Genomic DNA, 21495 nt, shown 5'->3' on the forward strand with positions numbered 1-21495 from the left:
ATGATCATGTATCATAGGCTATAGGCTTATTTATAAAAAAAAATAAAAAAATTAGTAAATGGACTTCCAAAAACCTGTAGAGTAGTGGTCTGGGTTCAAACATTCCGACACGCAAGGTGAAGCATTCACGTGACTGGAAAGAAAGTGAGGCTTTGTTTTTCGTTGATCATGTGTTTCTCTGAAAACAATACGTGACGAGACTTCATGAGAAATTGCGCTGCGTACTCGATCCGCGGTTTGAAGCTTCAGTGTCAAATGTAACATGACTACTGCCTACTATTTTTTTTTTTTTAAGAATAGTGTGTAAAATAGTATACAATATGCAACAAATAATGTTTCAGAGTAGGCTACAGTGTTGTCACATGACAAACATTGAACATAAATTCAGCACAGTTGTCCAGGTTGTTACCTTACAAATAAATGTGCTAACACTTTTTTTTTTTATGTGCAAACCTGAGTAAAAATATCCTACCTTTCGACTGTCTTCACCAATGGTCTTGATCTAACCCATAAAAAAAAAGCTTTTTGGTGTAAAGTCAAGTTGATTCTGTGAAATTAAATCATATTTTCAATTAAAATCAGTTGATTAGATTTTATTTTGCTTGACAAATGTACTGAAAAATGTATAACAAAAATGTGCTAAATGTGGTAATTGACTGGTTTGACTCAAGTCAAAAATATAATTATGTTGGAATCCAATTGACTGCGTTAGGTTAGCAAATTTTAAGGTTTCAGGTAACAATTAAACTACTTACAGAAACACCTACCACGTTTTACTGTGTAGAATACTCATCATAGCTGGGTTTTCTAAAACATCACAAATAATTGTCTTAAAGTCCCCCTGTGGTGAAAATCAAGCTTTTAATGTTGTTTATATGCCTATGTGGTGTTTTTAATAAACTTTAAGACAAACCATGTGCAAATTCATAAGTGAACACCATTGCTGAGTATTTTCTCCTTAAAACTGCAGTGAACCTATGACTGTCTCAAAAACGTGGCTTGAAATCGCTGGTGTTTCTGATGTCACAAACTACCTTGTAATCAATCAATCACGTCAACATGTGATCATTATCGAGTGGATCTTTGAGGTTGCGTGAGGAGGGAGGGAGGGAGGGAGGGAGGGAGGAGAGGGGGAGGGGGGGGGGGGGGGGTGTAATCCAAACAAATGCTACACGTTGAATTTAAGTTTACCCTTCATTCTAACTTCTTTTGCCTCAAATAATTAACAGTAAAAATAAGTTTCCATTAAATGATACTACTTAGTCATGATTAACACAGCTGCTATAACATGGGTGTTTTATATGTAAATAACATTCAGAAACTTTATTTGAAAATAAATGAATAAGGATCCATAAATAAACACTTGATACAAAAAAAAAAAAAACATAAGAAATGACTTAAAAATTAGTGCCCATTTACGTCAAAACAAGGATAAGTTGTAACTTACAACCAGCCGCTGTACTTTTATTTTATATAATTTTTTATGTCTGATAAGTTAAAACACATTTTTTTTTTTTTTTTATTGGTTGAACAAAACACACAAATTAACAACCTGACAAAGCCCCTGTACTTTATAATGTATTGCATGTGTGTATGTGCCAATCATCCAATAGTGCCCTGCGTATGCCTCACAGGCATACTGTGGATATGGCTATCATAAGAATTCAAAACACATCACTCTGAAGGGCACTGCAGACAGCATAGGGAACAGGTGTACATCAAAATATCACTTCACAAGTAGTGGTGAAAGAAAATTGATGCATTCTGCCATGCTGCCTGCATGTGACTCATTGCATTTCTTAAACTTAAAATGCAATGAACAACCAGGCATTGCAAACCACCTAAGTACTATGCAAAATAATAATACGACTGCATACATGTACACTGTAAGCAATGTAATTCTTAGAGTATATAGCCAAACGATGACGATCTGAAGTGTTAAAAGTGTTTTTTTTTCCTCCTGTCTGCTTTTAACATCACTGCTCAGTTACAATGGAAATGCTAATTGATCGCTTACTCCATAGTATTATAGATCATCTTGAGGGAGATCAGTCCCAAACTGGCATGGACAGTGTGAGTAATTGAGATATTCATGTTTTTAAAGATCTTGTTCTCATTTTTCGCTGCTGAATAGCATCTTCTTTGCTCAGGTTGCTTTCACATGATTGGAGTATTCAGCAATCTCTCACAAAACACTGAATCACAGAACTCTGTTGACTTACAAAGGATTTGAATCCTTGCTGTCAAGACATTGATTTCCCTGGGACTCTAAATGCTGCATATGCATTTTCCATGTTTCCTTTAAAGAAATGGTCATTCAGCCATTGTTGAATCTTTAAAGACATTTTGAGTTTAAGTTCGGAAGGACATATCGATTCTACATTAACAGACCTGTGATGAAACCGAGGTGTTAATTAATCGGACTCTGTCAAAGCCCATATGCGAGTTAAGTTAGTGTGACACTCTCTCCCACTCAGTTTCTCTCTGGCTATTTTCCTTTGTCAAAGTGTATCTGTGACTGCAGCCTGTAATTGGATTATTGGCATTGGCAGGACCGCATGTGAAACAATGAGAAAAGTGTATTGATCACGGTCTGCCTGTACCTTCAGTCAGCATGACATTGGCTAATTTAAAACTGATGTTTAGATCCTGCATTTTCCCAAGAATTGCCGCAGGATTCACAGATTAGATTGAGCATCTAGTTTGACGGGATTGCAAGCTTAAAGGTTAAAATGTTTTATTTAAACTCATCTTGATGCGTTTCATTTTATGTTCTACTGCTGTGTGAGCCTGCAGGATGTTTAAAGCTTACTGGATGGTTTTTGAAGCTCAGTTTGTGAGCTGAATATCTCCATAATTTTAAAAGTGTGTTCTATTTTTATATAAAATTTTAAAAGAAAACTATAGGCAGGTCATTCATAGGTTGATTTCCACAAAAGATGTGAATACTGTGTCCCTTTGTTATGTTGGCATACATAACAAAACTTTTGCCCAGATTTTTTGGCCCAATTTGCAGTCTGGATGAGTCAATGTCAGTTGCTGATAGACAGAGCCATTCTGCAGACTTTGTGTAGTCAGAGTTGACACATTTTGCAGAAAATCTCATACTATATGATTATATTTAAAAATATAAACCCATGGCAACAAAGTTCTGTTTATGTAATAATCCATCTTGTCATCGCTTTCATGATCAGACATACCGCTGTATAATGAACAGACGACAGGGACTATCTGTTTGTCTCAATGGCATATGGGAAAACATTCTGGGAAGCCTGTTCGAAACATTTTACAATCCTATTTGGTGATGCTAATGACACAGAAATTAAACACTTTATCTTTAAGATGAAATTTGAATGAGAATACCCAACATGCATTGGAAGTGATATCATTCAGTGTAGGCTGTGCTATAGTATTTCCATAAACAATTACGTTATGGAAATTATTTCATAAAATCATTACCATTTGACCCTGAGCTCATTCAAGTATAACTGCACATATTCTACTGGCGAAATGCTATAGTATCTGTGTAGCTGCATGGCAAGGAGAAGGAAGGTGGAGAAAAAGAAACACAGAATCTGCTCTTTATTTTATTTTTTATTAGCTATTTTTCCATCCAAAGTTGCAAATATAACATGCACAAAATTGGAATGTCACACAACATTTGTGAATAGAGCAGCATTTCTCTCAGGAAAATTGCCCTTTAACCTGTTGGAGTGGACAGTTATTCCTTTAGTATAGTATAGGCTTTGCAAAATTCCAAAATATTCACATAAATTTTATTTTGTGCCACTAAAATGCATTAAGTTTTGTGACTAAATTTATTCACTGTGTGGGAATATGGAAAGCTTTGTTGTTTTCCCCTGCACATATGACAAGTAGCCAAGCAGCTTACAAGACAAAAGACTCACTTGAGGATAGTTTTTACGAGCACTTGTTTATGAAAACCATTAAGATAACTTTGTCAGAAAGAAAAAAACTTTTGATATAGTCACAGTAACATTTGTCCTCTTGAAGCGTTGTAGCTATTTGTTTCTTTCTATTTAAACTCATTAATATTATTAATTCACAAAATGGTGAAGTTGAGGTTTCCAATTTTCAAGCATCTTTGCAGTGTGAATAGCATGTAACGTTACATATGTGGGAGTGACTGTGTCCTTAATGTTATACATGATTAATTGCTATAACCCTTGACGTGCTCCTATCAGCCCAAGGGATCTTTATCCTAAAGAAAAGCACCTACATTTATTTGAACAGCTTTGCAGATGGAAGTCGTTTATTTGTAGCATCTGAACATCTGCCATTTTCTCAGGTTATTAATATTCTGTCAATAAAAAAATGCTAATTATGATTAGATTAAAATATGGTTTTCAGGAATGCAAGGGATGTTTTACCTAAAATGTTTTCGTTTCACTTCATATGGTTCACAATATATTCCGTAAGTGCTTGAGTAAACACTGCAGTTTCATTGAGAAGCGCATAGAATTAGAATGAGAAGATCAGGCCACTGTACCATGGCAATTTGGAGTGGTAGATCAAAGATGGCTGCTACAGAATTGCTATGATACCAGATATATCTCTATGGTGACTGTGCAAGCGCCTACTGTGCCACTGTAAATCGTACAAATGGCCTGTAGACTAAGCTTCGAGACAACACTGCTTTCAGCTAGAAACAGTGAGACTGGATGAATAAATAAATGATTTTGTCTTGTTTCTAAATGTGTTTGAAAGCAAAATAACAACACTGACAAGACCTGCTGCAGTGGTACTCAACTGGTAGGTCACTATCTAAACATTCTGATCACTGATGCATTTTTACTTTTTAGCATCCAATTACACTCTATGCAATATTTTGGCCCATTTTTCTGGGCCATGGACATTTTCCAGATTGGTTTCATCCACACTGTGAATCATTTCTCAATTCTCATAAATTAATATTATAAACAAAAATATTATAGATACTGTACAGTTATTCAACTACTTAATTTTCCCTGTCTGACTGAAATAAAATGATATTTATAGAGCATATGTGGATTTGCTAAGTGTTGTTATGCATTTAAATATTAATGACTGTTACATCAAAGTCTGCTTGTGATTATTCTGAGCTCTGGCTTACTAACCTTGATCATAATTTATTTCTATCTAATCTATGTGTAGATCTACCATTTTCAACTAAAAGCGTAAAACTTTTTATGCGTTCTAGCCGTCCGTTTACACGACAATGGCGTTTTGGGTGCCTGAAAACGCAAACTTTTGAAAATGGGTTTCAAAGTGCAAGTTTTTGAAAATTTTCCGTGTAAACAATACAACACGAATCTCTGAAGACGATGACGTCATGCACAGGCGCATTACATGTTCAATCTATAGTGTTTCGTCACCATCTAATGGCCTGGCAGCAGATTACTGGGTTTTTAGTCGTTTTCGCAGATCCGTGTGAATGGGAATCGTTTGGACAATGGTGTCGTCTGTATGCGGAACACTCAAAGGAAAAACTTCTCTGTTTTAAGCATATAGTTGTCGTGTAAACGTACCCTTAAAGGCCTTATTGTAAGGGACTATCTGGGTTTTGTGTCTGTTTTGGACGTTTTTAGCCCTGCTGGTAACCTTGATTATTCAATGTTTGATTATCAGTTCTCTCTTCTTTGTCAGTTCTCGTCGTGATATTACGGTTGTTCTGTTCCTCTTTGTATTTTACATTTTGTTTAATAAATGTATTGACTGCTGCAAATAGATCCTTTTCCACACGTTTGTGCTCTCTATCTCTCTCTATATAAGGTAAGAGCAGCACAGTTACAGTTTTTATTGTGTATACTGGACAACAAAAGCAGTTTTGAAGATTATATTTTGTTTACAATTTATTATTATATTTTAAGTTTACAATTTGGAAATTTAGAAGTAAGTATGTGGAATAATAATGTAAGGAATTGTTAAGACCGGACCTCTTTGAGCTAATATAACTCTGTTCCATAAAGGCTAAAGTGGGAACATTATAGCCTGCAATAGATTTGAGGCATAACAGAATTTGAACAGTTTTATTAACCAAATTTTCAAGCAAGATTTGGAGAGTTACCTTGGTTACTTTTATTGCCAGCTTGTGTACACTTGCTCTTTGCTTGTAACTGAAAATGGCCGTCAGCTGACCCACAGAATGGTGCTGATTAGGCTGTGATTTTTCTCCCTACGAATTTCAGTGTTGCGGTGCCTGAAATTACAGGTTTTATTTTTGTAATCACCGCAATTTCCTGACTTGGGTATTCAGCAGAATAGTTGAAGGCCCTGCCCATTCATAATTTAAGTATAAATGAGGTAAATGACAAAACCAGCTAATCATATCTTTATATAAGGCAGGCACTAATAGTGCCAGGTAATCAGGAAACTCTCACAAATACATTAAAAGATGATTTTGACAACAGATAATGTCCTGCTCTTTTATTCGTGATTGTATTAATGAATAGATGATGGAAATGGAATACATTTGAGATCAGCAAAAATAACAGAAATACAGCAGATGAATTGAAGAGGACTCAAATATAATGCTTGTTTTTGCAGATCAAACTCGCACACCCTTGTTTTGAATAGTACTTTGTTCAAGGCTGAATAATCCTTATATTATTCATACAGTGTATTAATAATTCGTATTCATTGAATAATTATTCATTATAATAATTACTGTCATGATTTCTCAGTGACTTTCTGGAATAAACAATAATACAAAAGCATAATTATTATGTCTGTGAAAATATCTCACAATGATTGACTAAGTATCACTAAGAGATTCTGTGCAATGCAAAAGAAGATTTTTTTTGATTAACTGTTTTTGTCCCTAATTTCAGTGGGGTCCAAAACAACATTGGACCCCATTGACTTTCAATGGGGGAAAAAAAGGAAACATATTTTTTTGTGTTTCAAAGAGGAAATAATGTCATTCAGGTTTAGAACAACATAATTTTTGGGGTGAACTAATCTTTAAGGTGCAAAAGGGTTGGTGTTTTTTATTTTAAGACAAAGTTGTGTATTGTGATTCATATTTTACCTCACATAACACTTAAAATGTCCCTAAACTTACAGCATGTACATACAAAGCTCACTTTCACCAAACTCTTAAAGTTGTTCTAAGGAGCTCTGAGTTTGTGCTGCAAAAGCTGTCGACTCTCCTAACCCCTGACTCAAGCAGAGCACAAGCACTATCACTATTTCATTGCTGCCTTTAAGCTTTGCCCTCTATTTGCACTGACAACCTATTTAGCACTCTTAATGTAGCTGGTGGTCTACTGTACAGGAACCGGAGGCTCTGGGAATTCCGAAAAACTATGAGCGCTCTCAATTATTCATCATGGTATTGCAGGTTTTTCCAGATGCCTGTTATTGTTAGAAACAGCCCCCTCTTTAGCACAGTGAAGGCTTTCTCACAGCTTAAAGGGATAGTTCACACTTAATTCTGTCATCATTTACTCATTATTCTACACCTGTATGACTCTCTTTTCTTTCCTTCTGTGGACTTTCATTGTCTATACAATGAAGGTCCTTACGATGAAGGCTATGATTGTATAGACCAAATAAACTGAAAACATTTTATAAAAATCTTCTTTTGTGTTTCACAGATGAAATAAATGGTTTGGTACCACACAAGTTTAAGTGATGACATAATTTTCATACAGTGCACAATGCAAGACTGAAGCTAAGCGTGCGACTAGTCTGTGACAAAAAGCTGCGGCAAAGGAACTGAAGGAATTACCCAGCTAGTAATAATGACTGTATAAGCATAATTGTTTCTTTTTCTGTGTTGTGGGAAAACCCTGCCTCAGATGAGAATTTGAGATGAGACGTTAAGTCTCATTGTAATTTACCTTGCGTGTCGGTCGCGCCACAGGCGTGTTGATTTATTGACAGATTGTTACATGACAGCCTCTTTGCTGCGAGCACTAATGCTGATTGTGCAAAATATTTCCTGAAACGCAAGTTGAACACGGTCACCATGATGATATGATGAAACGTATCAACTAATAATAGTCTGACATCCTCCTAGGAGGTGCTATAAAGGTTATTTTCCAATTTTGATTTGTAAAGACCAGCGCAGCGGGGATATGACTTCACCTTCTCTGTTTGAATTCATTTGCTTCAGACTGCCTGCTGAAACATTAATGCCTGTCTCAGTTTCACTGTTTCTCACTGAGGCAGGGGTCCCGCTGCCCAGCTGACAGCACAGATTGCGCTTTGCCAGAGAGAAAGAGGGAGACAGTGAGAGTTAAAGAGTGAAACTATTTGTAATTTTAATGGAAAAATAATGAAACAAATTATTGTAAAGAACTTTGAATGAACTTTGAAACTTTGAAAAAAATACCTGATTACGTGTAATTCCTGTAAGGTGTGTGTGTGTGTGTGTGTGTGTGTAATATATATATATATGAAGAGTTCAGATGCAAAAGCCTCTAAGTGCCATCTGAAATTTTCTTATAAAATGATAATTTTTATCAAGCTTGTATGTTTATGTTCAGTTATTTCACTTTAATGGCAATGAAAATTACCTATTATTTGTCATTAAAGTGAAATTACTGAACCTAAATATACAAGCTTGATAAAAATGCTAATTTTAGAATAATATTTCAGATGGCACTTAGAGGCTTTTGCATCTGAAGTCTTCATATATATAAAAAATATACTGTAAGGTGTGTGTGTGTGTGTGTATATATATTTATTTATTATACTGTAAGGTGTAAGGTGTGTGTGTATGTATATATATCTATATCTATATAAAGTTGCAATCGAAATCAGTTTTTTTCTTCAGATTTGACTTCCAGCTGTTTGCAATGAAGAAATCAAACAAAAGTAATTGAAATAGCTTAACACAACAAATATTTCAAGTGGTTTCCCCAAATTCAACTGAAAATGCAACTTTTAATGACTTCGGCAGTTTCAAAATTATTCAACCCCTCCATGGCAAGCATCTTCAGTACTTAGTAGAACACCCTTTTGCTGTTCTGACCTGCTGCAAATGAGATGTAGAACCAGATACCAGCTTCTGGGAGCATTTCTGAGGAATCTTAGCCCATTCCTCAAGAGCAATGGCCTCCAGTTCAGTAATATTCTTGGGTTTGCATGCTGCAACCGCCGCCTTCAAAGCCCACCAGAGATTTTCTATGGGGTTATAGTCAAGTGACTCTGATGGCCACTAGAATCTTACAGGACTACTTCTGCAACCAAGCCTTGTTGTAATTTGAGGTATGCTTGGGATCATTGTCCTGTTGGAAGGTCCAATGATGCCCAAGCTTCAGCTTCCTCACTGATGGCATGACATTTTCTTCTAGGATTTCCTGATACTTCAATAAATCCATCTTTCCTTCCACATGCTGCAGGTTTCCAGTGCCAGAGGATGCAAAGCAGCCACAGAGCATCACCATGCTTAACTGTAGACACTAGACAGAGTGTTCATTTGAGCATATGCTTCATTCTTTCTTCAGATTTCTTCAGAAATCTGGTTGTAGTCGTTGACTTTCATTTAACTTTTTTAACCATTCTTTTGCCATATTTCTAACATGCAGTCAAACGTGACACTCAACAAACCTAGCCAGTTCAGATATTTTGTGTTCTAGCTCAAGCAAACCTTGTGCAACTAAATGAAGCCCTTGATTAGTTGCATCTTCTGGATGCTTGAGACAACACCTTTTTTGCAGATGTGTGCTGTTGTGAGAGATTCTATTCAGGGGGTTGAATAATTTTGAAACTGCAGAAGTCATTAAAAGTTAATTTTCAGTTACATTTTTCAATTACTTTTGTTTGATTTGTTCATTGTACAGTTGAAAGTCTGTGAATTTTGTCTGTAAATTTTGCCAGTAAACCTGATTTGCAATATGGGTTGAATAATTTCGATTGCAACTGTATATTCAGAAGAAATCAAATGACAGTTGGGATAAAACTCCTATTGGAATATGGTAGCAGTACATGCATAATCTTCTTAGACAGGCATACTCCACTATATTTAAAAGTACAAATTTGATCTTATTTGTGTAAACAGGCTGGTATATTAACATCCCATCATTTCGAGATAAATATATATTTATATACTTCTGCATTTTCAAAATTATATATATATATATATATATATATATATATATATATATATATATATATATATATATATATATATATATAAATAAATATAAATTAGTAATGAACATACAGGCACCAAAATAATGCCTCCTATAATGCCTGAAATGTTGTCACTGTATTTTTACAGTGAAACTGTGCCAACTAAAGCTGCCAGCTTTTACTGTAAATTTAGCTTTTTATATAGTGTGTGAGAGAGAATCCACATCTCATCCTTTTGTCTCTCTCTGTCTCCATTCTCCTCTCTCTACAGCTTTCTCTTTCAGAGCGAAGCCGAACTGAAGCTAGTGGGATTAGTTCTGGACTGGCTACTGTCGGCTATTGGAACACCCTCTAGAGGCTGCAAGAGGAGAACGCCAGCGCTAGCAGATCAATACAATGGGAGAGAGAGAGAACAAGACGGGGTAGAGAGGCATAGGGAGGGTAGGAGAAGGAAAGAGAACGAGAGCGGGGGGGGGGTGTCGCCGGGTGAGGGAGGGAGACAGAGATAGCGTGCATTTGCGTGCACGAGAGAGAGAGAGAGAGAGAGAGGAGGGTGCGAAAGGCGGATAGACAGAGAGAGACGGGAGTTAGTGCGAGAGCAAGGTGTACACGTTGCTCAGCCATCCTCATTGCAGCCGCGACAGGCAGCCAGAGAGGAGCTCCAATCTAACCGGTGGCAACAATAGACTACAGAAAACACAGCTTGACCGATCAATAGACCTTTGCCAGAAACATTGTGAGAGGGAGAAAGCTGCTCACGGACCAGGGTGGAGCAGATAAGGTGAAGATCTGAGGCAATTACAGCACCGGGTTCCAAAACTAGGTAAGTTGAGCGGCTTGTGTTTAATAAGTGCTCTCTTCTCATCGCGGCTGTGCTGTACTTGAGGGGACTGATTGGGGTTTGTGTTTTCTGCATCAGTCAAAACATTATCAATCTGAGCTTCAGAGATTCAAAGACTGTGTCTGATGTAACCGAAAGCTGTATTATTCTTCTATTTGAACATGCATTGAGTTGAATTCTTTAAAACAGTAGCCTACTCCAGAAGTATCAGTATGCATTTGTTGTTTTTGAATGACTCATAAGTGCAAGTACAGTGAGTAAAAACATTGCATGGATGGTTTTAAAGAAGTTGGTTTAATATGCCCTTTTGATGCATATTATGATTGGAGAACTTTTTTATTTTCAGTAATATCTGTTATTTAGATAATGACAATGAATATAAGTAATGAATAATGTATTTAAAATTGTTGGAAGAGAATGTTCTATATGATGCATGCAAAACTATATGGAAGTATTGAACAACTGACAAAATTACATACATATGCCACAATTCTGAATATATATATCAGCATATATAAACTGTTTAGAAATACAAATGCAAAACTGTATATTATGTAGAACATGTTTTTTTGGGTCAGCTCTATTATTTCAAAGTTTGACATATCCCAGCAATTTCCCTCAAATCTAGATGCAATTTGTTTCAAGAATTGAACACGTAGGATCTGATTGGTCTGTGCCTTTTTGCATAGATGTTTTCTGAATGCCAGCCTCACTGTACCCCAGAGTGAGCAATTATTCTGTGCAGTGGGAAAACTTTCCATCCAAATAGTTGGCGATGCTGTTATGGGCAGATAATGATGTCACATCCATTCTGTGGATAAACTGGCTGTTTATTTGTTCCACTACATCCTGTGGCACCTTTTTGGAGAAATATTCTCACTCTTGCTGTTGTTCATCCATTCCTCCTCCCTGCAGAGCTGCACTGTGAGGGATATTGTCATTTTTCTTAAGTGTTTGATTTGTCAAAGTCAGCTGAACATATTGTCCATGGGCAGAGAGTGTGGTATCGGCATTATATTAAAAATCTGGTGTGGGGGATTCTTTCTGCAGATTTATAGTGGAGAATAAATCTTAACACCTCAGCTACGAGACCTTTTCTTCACCGCGCTGCCATGTGAACGAACGATACCGCATGCCTCCCCACACAGTGTAAGATGAGAGCCCAGGGGTACATGGTAATCTCTCCGTAGGTAGATCACACCTCTCCGCTGCTCATTCCTTCCTTCCTCCTGCTCCTCTTTCATTAGTCTTAGGCATGATTTCAAAGCTTTCCCTGAGTCTGAGAATTCAGATAACGCGCTCTGCTCCCACTAGCACACAGGCCAATCTATTAAACATGAAGCCGTCAGAAGGCTCTCTCTCAACCAACAGAGTCAAATTTATGGAAATGTAAATCAATAATGTGGACCAGCAAATAGTACATTTTAAAATGTTTGCTTTGGCTGAAATGGCACAATCATTGCTAGGACAAAGGTACTGAGAATGGCACTTAAATGGAAAGACGTAATTCTAATCAAAATGTAGGCAAATTCGAATGGCGCTTACACACAAAAGAAGATATTTAGAAAAATTCCTTAATGTTTTTTTTTCTTCTCCTCCATACAATGAAAGCCAATGTGATCCAATGTTGTTTTGAACCCCACTGTCTCTCATTATATGGACAAAAGTAGTTCAACATTCTTCAGAATATCTTCTTTTGTGTTCCAGATTAAAAAGTCAGTCAGTTTTGGAACGACATGAGAGTGAGTAAATGATTACAGAATTTTCATTTTTGAGTGAACTATCCCTTTAAGATGATGTAATGTAATGACAAATCATGGCTTTCTTTCTGTGCTCATTAGTCTGCAGAGCTGTTGTCTATCCATCTTAAAATTTGAAAATGTCACCATGTGTTGAATATTCTGACCAATGAGGGGATAGTCTGCTTAGATGTGACTTTTATTAACAAATTTAGGTTTGTTTTGACATGTTGCCATGTGAAAGCAAAATAAACCAAGCAGAAAATACAACATTGGTCTCGGTTTCAGAACAAAGCAAACGGATGTTTCAGTATATGGTGAAAACATCCATAAACATGCATAACATTTTACTATAAAATACTATAAAGAAGGGGGGAAAAGATAGCCTATGCCATATAATTAATGGTTTTAATTAATTATAATGAATCAATTCTGTGAGGTTTTTGTAAGAAAAATCCATTTATTTTTCCCGAAAATACTAGTTAATGTATCGCATTGGACCGAAACTTATTTTCATACTTTTTTTCACCTTTTTGTTACACTTGTGGTGTTCCCAGTCAAAAATGACCGGCCTACAAAAAATAGCTTATAAAATAAATCATTCATTATACTATATTATCTCCCAATATTGGATTCAATCTTTTTGTCAACTTCTTCTCTTTCAATTAGGACTGGTTTTATATTTCTATTTGCATCTGATTAATCGTAGGCCTCATTTATCTGAGAGTAGGCATCTAATTGTTTGAGTAAAAAAAAAAAGCATTATTTATGAATAATTTTCACAATATTAAATAATATATATATATAAAAAAAAAAAAAAAAAAATGGCACTGTTGATCACACTAGTCTACTTTAATGTTTCACCAGGAAGTTTGTTTTGAAAAACTTTTATTTTGTACAAAATGGCACAAAGTTATACTTGTGGTGTTCCCGGTCAAAAAATCCGCATTATGGCCCCAAAAGTGCTCACTGGACCATTCAGAAGCTTAGAATGGCGCCTATAACCAATGCCATCATTATGTTTTGCAACAATTAGGTTGCGAAGGTCTTGAGACAGCTCTTTGCTTTTACCCATCATGAGATGTGTCTTGTGTGACACCTTGGCAATGAGACCTTTTTGTAGGCCATCATTTGGGACTGAACCAGCTGTTATTAATTTCCACTGACAGGGGGCTGGATTGCTTTTTAATTACTGTAAGTTTTCAGCAGTTGTCTTGGCTTTCCATGCCTTTTTGCGCCTCCCTTTCTTCATGTGTTCAATACTTTTTCCCTGTGTCATTTCACATTATTACACATAACTTAATTTCTGAACTTATTTTTGTTTGTTTCTTTGTATGTATGGCTTACTTGGGTTGTTACAAACATCTGGTGAAAAATTCATGTCAATAGCACCTTTGGAAATATATTTACTGAGAAAAATGATGACGTGTTCAATACTTATTTCCCCCGCTGTATGTGCATGTGTGCTTGCAAACATCGAGCCCTTGGACCTGTGCATGTGTGGATACACACGCACACGCACACGCACACGCACACACACATTAAAACAAACTATTTTGAGTATTACACACTTTTTCACAGAGAGAAACTTGATCCTACCCTGAACTGCATCTGACATTATCACACACACACACACACACACACGTACGTTAAAACACAAACTTTTTTGAGTATTACATTCCTTTTCACAGAGAGGAATTTGATCCTACCCTGAACTGCATCTAATATCCACTCATCCATCTGACATTGCCCCACACACACACACAGACACAGACACAGACACAGACACAGACACAGACACAGACACAGACACGTATGCACAAACTGGATTTACTCCTCAGTGACCATGTTTCAAAAGAATATTTCTTTCGTGTTCTTTGTTTCATCACAGTTTTCAGACAAAATATTATGACGTTGTTTTGGGACTAAAATGTACAAATATAGATGTTATAGCACAGACACATATAAATGCCTCACAGTGCCTTGCTTGGCATTCATTTTGTAGCAGCACAATGGCAAAGCAGCTCTGTGTGCATGATATTCTTCATCAGATCATTGATCAACACACTGAGGAGGAGGCGATGCAGGATGAATCTTGCAGTGAAGGAGCATTAGAAGATGTATCAGAAGAAGAAGGCACCAGATGCTGCAGACCTTGAAACAACTGATGAGCAGCAGTCTTCTGATGACGAGGGCCCAGCTGATGCTACGGTTACATTCTGGTCGAAAGATGGAATTCACCATTGTGCTTCTACAAAATAAATGTCAAGCAAGACACTGTGAAGTAGGATCAGCATCTTTATTTGTAAATTTTCATCTTTTTCTGTGTGAGAATGTCAAAGTCCCAAAACACAATGTCATAATATTTTGTCTGAAAACTGTGATGAAACCAAGAACATGAAAGAAAGATTCTTTTGAAACAGGGTCACTGCGGACTAAAACCAGTATGTGCGTGTGTGTGTGTGGGAATGTCAGATGGATGAATGGATATTAGATGCAGTTCAGGGTAGGATCAAATTTCTCTCTGTGAACATTTTGTGTAATACTCAAAATAGTGTGTGTGTGTGTGTGTGTGTGTATGCATGTATCAACACATGCACAGGTCCAAGGGCTTGATGTTTGCAAGCACACATGCACATATGTGTACATGAACATAATGAACATGCTCCTGAAAACTAAATTTTGCTCTTATTTTCAGTCATCCATTCACTTTTAATGGGCGTCCATTTTTTACCAAAAGTATAACTTTGTGCCATTTTGTACAAAATAAACGTTTTTCAAAACAAACTTCCTGGTGAAACATTAAAGTAGACTAGGGGGATCAACAGTGCTATTTTCTTTCTTTTTTTCCATATTTAATATTGTGAAAATTATTCATAAATAATGCTTTTTTTACTCAAACAATTAGATGCCTACTCTCAGATAAATGAGGCCTACGATTAATCAAATGCAAATAGAAATATAAAACCAGTCCTAATTGAAAGAGAACAAGTTGACAAAAGGTTGAATCCAATATTTGGTGATAATATAGCATAAGTGATTTATAAGCTAGTTTTTGTAGGCTGGTCATTTTTGACCGGGAACACCACAAGTGTGACTGTGCCATTTTTTACTAAATAAAAGCATTTCAAAACAAACTTCCTGGTGAAACATTAAAGTAGACTAGTGTGATCAACAGTGCAATTTTTTTTTCTTCATATTTTAATGAATATTGTAAAAATTATTCATAATTAATGCTATTTTTAAAAAAAAGAAAAAGAGATGCCTACTCTCAGATAAATGAGGCCTACGATTAATCAGATGCAAATAGAAATACACAACTAGTCCTAATTGAAAGAAAACAAGTTTACAAAAAGATTGAATCCAATATTGGGTGATAATATTGGGTAGCATAACAAGTGATAAGCTATTTTTTTATAGGCCGGTCATTTTTGACCGGGAACACCACAAGTGTTATAATGGTTTTGAACACAACCTGAGGGTTAATTTAATATAAACGCATCTGTGCAGCTGTATCTTGTGTTAATCATGGTTGCATAATAACATTTTCTGATACTTTTCCCTCTCAGTGAGATTAATTAACATGTAGCGGCATGCTTGTGGGTAACCAAATAGCACAACTGTGTTAGTCTATCAGGAAATGAATAATTTACATACTATTTCAGTCCAGGGGCTTTGCCTCTGCACAATGCCCAGCAGTGACTGTTGCAGAAGTTTCCTCTACTCTTGCTATTAGACTGCTAAATGGTAATTAAGCCAGGGCCCCATTTGCATGCACTCTGCGGAAGAACGCGAACATTAAAAAAATCGGACTGCATATATTGGACCACCTGAGGATCATTGTCCAAAATGAAAGCAGGTTGAGGCGGCTGCTCTCTATGCACTCCCTGTTCAACTGCCATTTAATGCCATTTTTTTTTTTTTTTATATCATCATTGACTTAAATACAGCTTAGCTGATGGATCACTTTATTATAACGCTATGGTATTGCAGTTTGTGTGCAGTTTTAATGCGCTCCTGCTGTTGAAATGACCCTTTTGAGCACAATTGTTCTCAATTTAATTACCAACCCTCAATGTTCAGCATAAGCCAAGGACACGCTAGGCGACGACAACTGTTTTTGCTGAAAAAAATGATACCATATAAAGGAGGTATTTCACATTTACCCCATCAAACATGAAGCTGTGGTCTGTTCTGTCATGGGTTCAATCTGTTTGATAAATGCTTCGCCGGCTCTGTGCTGTTTTGGTGTTCACCTTCTGATAGCCACACTAGCTTTAAATAATACCTAGGTACAAAGAGAGTTGGGGAAAGAAAATTACTTGAACACTTGCCCACTGCTTGTGCACCTGATTTTTTTTCCTGTCACCTTAACAATCTTGCAGATGATCCCCAAACTCCAGTTCAATCAATAGGGGGAGCCGGTGAGCTCTTGCTTTGGTATGAAAATGTGCTTGTGGCTTGATGATCATTTCAGAACATCAGACAATGACTGATCTGCAGCGTGATGCTCTAAATTAATGGGATTAATGTTTATTTGGCTAATCTGATTAACGAGTTAATCGGATTGAATTGTTCCAGAGTGTGCAAGAAATCCTGTTAGTAATAAAAACATATTCATCAACATTATTTAAAGGTGCAGTGTAGCGACACCAAACAGCATTATGAATATATTCAAATTAGTTTTAAACACTTACTCCATCTGCCATTGTTCAGCAAACATAGTCCTATCCTAAATGTATGCCTGTGAATAAGAATATAGCATGTCCATCTCAGTCGGGTTGCCCTAAACAAACATAATGCTATTCTTTTTAGTGCTGCTAATAGTGCAGAAATTACACACTTCCATTTTAAATGTGCTGTAAGAGAATATGCTTAGTTCTGCAGGACTTAGCTAATGAATTAGACTGCGTGCATACTCATAAAAACCCCACCAACCACAGACAAGTCAGCAAGCTCGAAAGCGCAAAATGATTTACTTGCAGAGAGCATTTCTGATTGGCTAAAACACTGTGAGCTGTGCATTTTACAGAGCCCGTCACAGAAACCGGTGTGATTTCTCAGTACACCTATTCCAGTGATGTCTGTCATAGTTGGAACATTTTATGCTTGGTATTCAAAAAAATAAATTAATAAATTATTAGTGGAAATGCACCAAGTCAGCACTTTAGGTTTTGCGTGTGTTTTTATTGGAATTATATCAAGTATACCTGACAGGTAGCTTGACAATATTAGATAAATTTCCAACTGCTGGCATATTGAAAAGCTTTGCTGAGCCAAAGAAAATCAGCAATCAATATAGGGCTAAAAACACTGTTATATAGTGCTCAGTGACAAAGAACATTTAACTTATCAGCTCGCATTCGATCAGGGCCAGCTAACAGGGCGATTGATTGCTCTGTAAAGCTCTGGAGGAAATGGAAGAAATGAATAAATCAGGAGTGATTTACAAACGCACAGATAAGAGCCAGGTATTTCTTAGCTTCTATCAGGAATGGTCAAGTGTGCTGATCTACTGTGTATGTGTTTGTAAAGAAGCAGCTAAAAGAGGACAGAAGTGAGAAGACAGCAGGTAGTCAACAGCCAGTTATGTTCATCTATACTGAGGGACATAGACAAATAAGACAGGTGTTTATTGGTTTAATTTGTCAATTGTTTTGTTGATAATGCCGAATTTGAATGCTGAAACTGAATGAGTTATTATGTGAGTATACATTAGGGTTGATCATTTAACATTTTCATGTGATTTAAAAAAAATGCATTATTGAAAATTACTGCAGGCAAAAGTCAGTGTGGATTATCTCTGTTGCACTGGAGGGTCTTCGGCTGGAGCAGGAAAACATCTCTTTTGAGTAGTTATCTTGCCAAGATTAGGTAGCCAATTAAAGAACTCAACCATCATTTCTAAATAAAACACGATTAGTAGACCAATGAAATTTAAATTAATGTCAAAAACAGTGCAAAACAAATTAAAACATAATTAAAAAAGAAAAAAAGATTAATGCTCAAATAAATATGAATGTGGCACCTCATTTTGATTTGCGCTCTTATTCAATGCATTCAATGAACCTTTTTCTCACCATTGTGATTAATTAATTTGAATATTATGCAATTCATTTGATTAAAATATATGATTTACTCGACAATGATATGCTTAAAACTGATACGTTTTTCCTATGAGTTTTTTGCATACAGAGACAACACCATTGTCAAAACGTTTCCCATTCACACGGATCCACGAAAACGACAAAAAAATGCTGTGTTCTGCTGCCAGGCCATTAGATGGCGATTAAACACTATAGACATGCATGTGCATGACATCATCGTTTTCAGAGATTCACGTTTTTGTTGTTTACACAGAGACCGTTTTTCAAAAACGTGCACTTTGAAACTCGCTTTCAAAAGTTTGCATTTTCAGGCACCCAAAACGCTGTTGTCCTGTAAATGAATGGCCAAAACGCATAAAAAGTATTACTTTTTGGTGTCGTGTCAACAGCCCCTTTTGATGGCCAAACTGGTTGGTAGATGTTATTTTTGAAATGTTTGTCTGTACAGACACTCATGCTATTGCTCTTAAACAGTTAAAACTTGTTTGTTTAAAGACTAGTCCATGCAGTTGCTGCACTGAAACTGTGATTTAAAAATACACACTTTGATTTGATCTGTGGTATACATACTGTATAAGTTCAAGAAAATAATAATGTTTTCTGATTTTTAAATTGCCTGTTTGTTTATCTCGTCCTAAAGAAACTGGTAAACAGAGTGCTATCATGACTTGTAGGGACTGTCATCTGCCAAAGTTGGCAAAATAGATAAACTGTAATGTGTTATCTCTTTAGTCTAGCACTGTAATTTTAGATTTCCAGCGTGGGTGAGGTCACATTTATTTCAGCCAATCAGGTTTGCTGCAGATCTTGCGCCTGTTAATTGACGTGATTAAGGAGTAAAACAATTATTTGCTCCAGTGAAGATTCCATCTGTCTTCAATTAGTTAGAATTGTATCATTAACTTAATATGTTATCTGCTCACAGATTTCCTCTGCTAAATGTTGGGAATGGAAATGTGCCGACTCGTGGTCACATTTTATTTGGAGCTCTGTAAACGCACACCCTCGGAGATACTGATGTGAACCTACATGTAATATATTAATCTTTCTGATACAATGTCATTTTCAATTATTGCTAGTATTCCGACATTTCAACTGGATTCTGGAAGAGACATGGTCAATGAATGCTGTCACAAGCAATCATTGACAATGTGTCAAATCTATATTGCTAAAGGACACAGGGTACTGCACTCATGCAAACGCACGCTTGCCATGTTAGAGAGAGAGAGAAACAAATACGTTAGATAAATCTTTTTCTTATTTTGCACTCCTGAATTGCTTGTATTCATTATTTCAGCCCAAGATGGCATAAAACAAATGATTTTATAACTTCTAGGCAGTGCTAGTAATTACATCAGTGGAACTGATTAAGTTCACCCAATAATTAAACAAATTTCATTGATTTCCCACAGAGACACAGTCCAGTTCACGAACACATCCACCATCCACTCCTGCTTCCTGTTCTCCCTGAAGCAATAGGCCAATCAGATGACTGCGGTTTGAGAAGGCCATAAAAGTCAGACACATTGATATTCTGTGCAACGGACTTTCCTGTCCTTTTGTCAATAGATAAAGATTGAAAAGAAGTGGTTTGTTGAAAAATAGATATATATCACACACAGCTCTTCTGTTGTAGCAGGAATCAGCAGATCTGTTGTGTGGATATTTGCTTTGACCTACTGTTTGTAGTTGTGTGGCTGGCTCATGTTGGTCTTTCCCTCGCTAGTTCTCCCCATCTGTGCGGGCAGATGGATGAACACTCCCACATAAAGATTTCTTTGCCAATTGCCATCCTTCCTGCTTTGTAGTTAAAAGAGAAAATTGAAGCATTTTTGGATCCTTTGTCTTCACTAAGCGGTCCAGCTATCATTTCATTGCCTCTTTCATGGACTTTTCTGGCTAACCATTCCAATAGTCCTGATTTGTCAGCTGAATGCATGTGAATAATATCAGCGTGTGTCTTATTTTAATGTACAAGTGCATTGTGATTGTCTGAGAGACTTGATCTAAACAAAAGCCAACTCAATTGCTGACGAGTGTAATATTTAAATAGATTCTGCCTGCCGAACAGAGTCGGTGAGGAATTTCGAGGAGACTCTGAGATTTACATTCAAATACGCCGCAGCAGTGCCATGTTGTCATTTGATGTAAATTCCTTTGGTCAACATTGTGTTCATCGTAGAAAGAGATGTTTGTAGTTGCCTCTAGGCATTTCAAAGAGACTTCTTGGACCGTATTTAAAATGATTAAAGACATGCAGTAGTTCAGCCAAATATGAATATTCTGTCATCATTTACTCACCCTCTTGTAGTTCCACATCTGCATGACTTGCTTTCTTTTCTAGACCACAAAAGGAGTTCAAATATTCATGCTGCTTTTCTTCCATAAAATGAAAGTGAATGGTAACCAGGGGCTATGAAGCTCCAAAAAAACCCCAAAAAACCACCATAATTTGTGCAATTTGAATATGTGCATATAAAATTTGTCAGTTTGTAATTGGTTGAAGTCGGCATGAAACGGAAGTTGCGATAGTCTTTTCTTCCCTATTGTGATTTATATCCAAGTGAAACGGCTTCTCGAACAAGAAAAAGATAGGGCAGGGTGGGATTTTGTCCATTGGGAATTGATTGGATCATTGGATTGTTGTCATTTGCTATTGCTGCTATCTCATGTGAGTGACTGGTTTTTGCGCCAGTAAACGTCATCAAAGAAGAGAAGTGATCTC

At 36.5% G+C, this 21495-nt stretch overlaps 1 protein-coding gene across 1 annotated transcript in view; it reads left to right on the forward strand.

The window, feature by feature from the left end:
* The first annotated feature begins 10615 nt into the window (after nucleotides 1-10615).
* tnr (tenascin R (restrictin, janusin)) overlaps nucleotides 10616-21495 on the forward strand; it is a 150544-nt gene continuing 139664 nt past the window's right edge. The window contains exon 1 of the mRNA XM_082172606.1: nucleotides 10616-10906. The gene's annotated coding sequence lies outside the window, so the exon portion shown is untranslated. The remainder of the gene's footprint in view (nucleotides 10907-21495) is intronic.

The sequence above is a fragment of the Leuciscus leuciscus genome, assembly GCF_965113295.1.
Source record: "Leuciscus leuciscus genome assembly, chromosome: 6".
NCBI classification, from domain to species: Eukaryota; Metazoa; Chordata; class Actinopteri; order Cypriniformes; family Leuciscidae; genus Leuciscus; species Leuciscus leuciscus.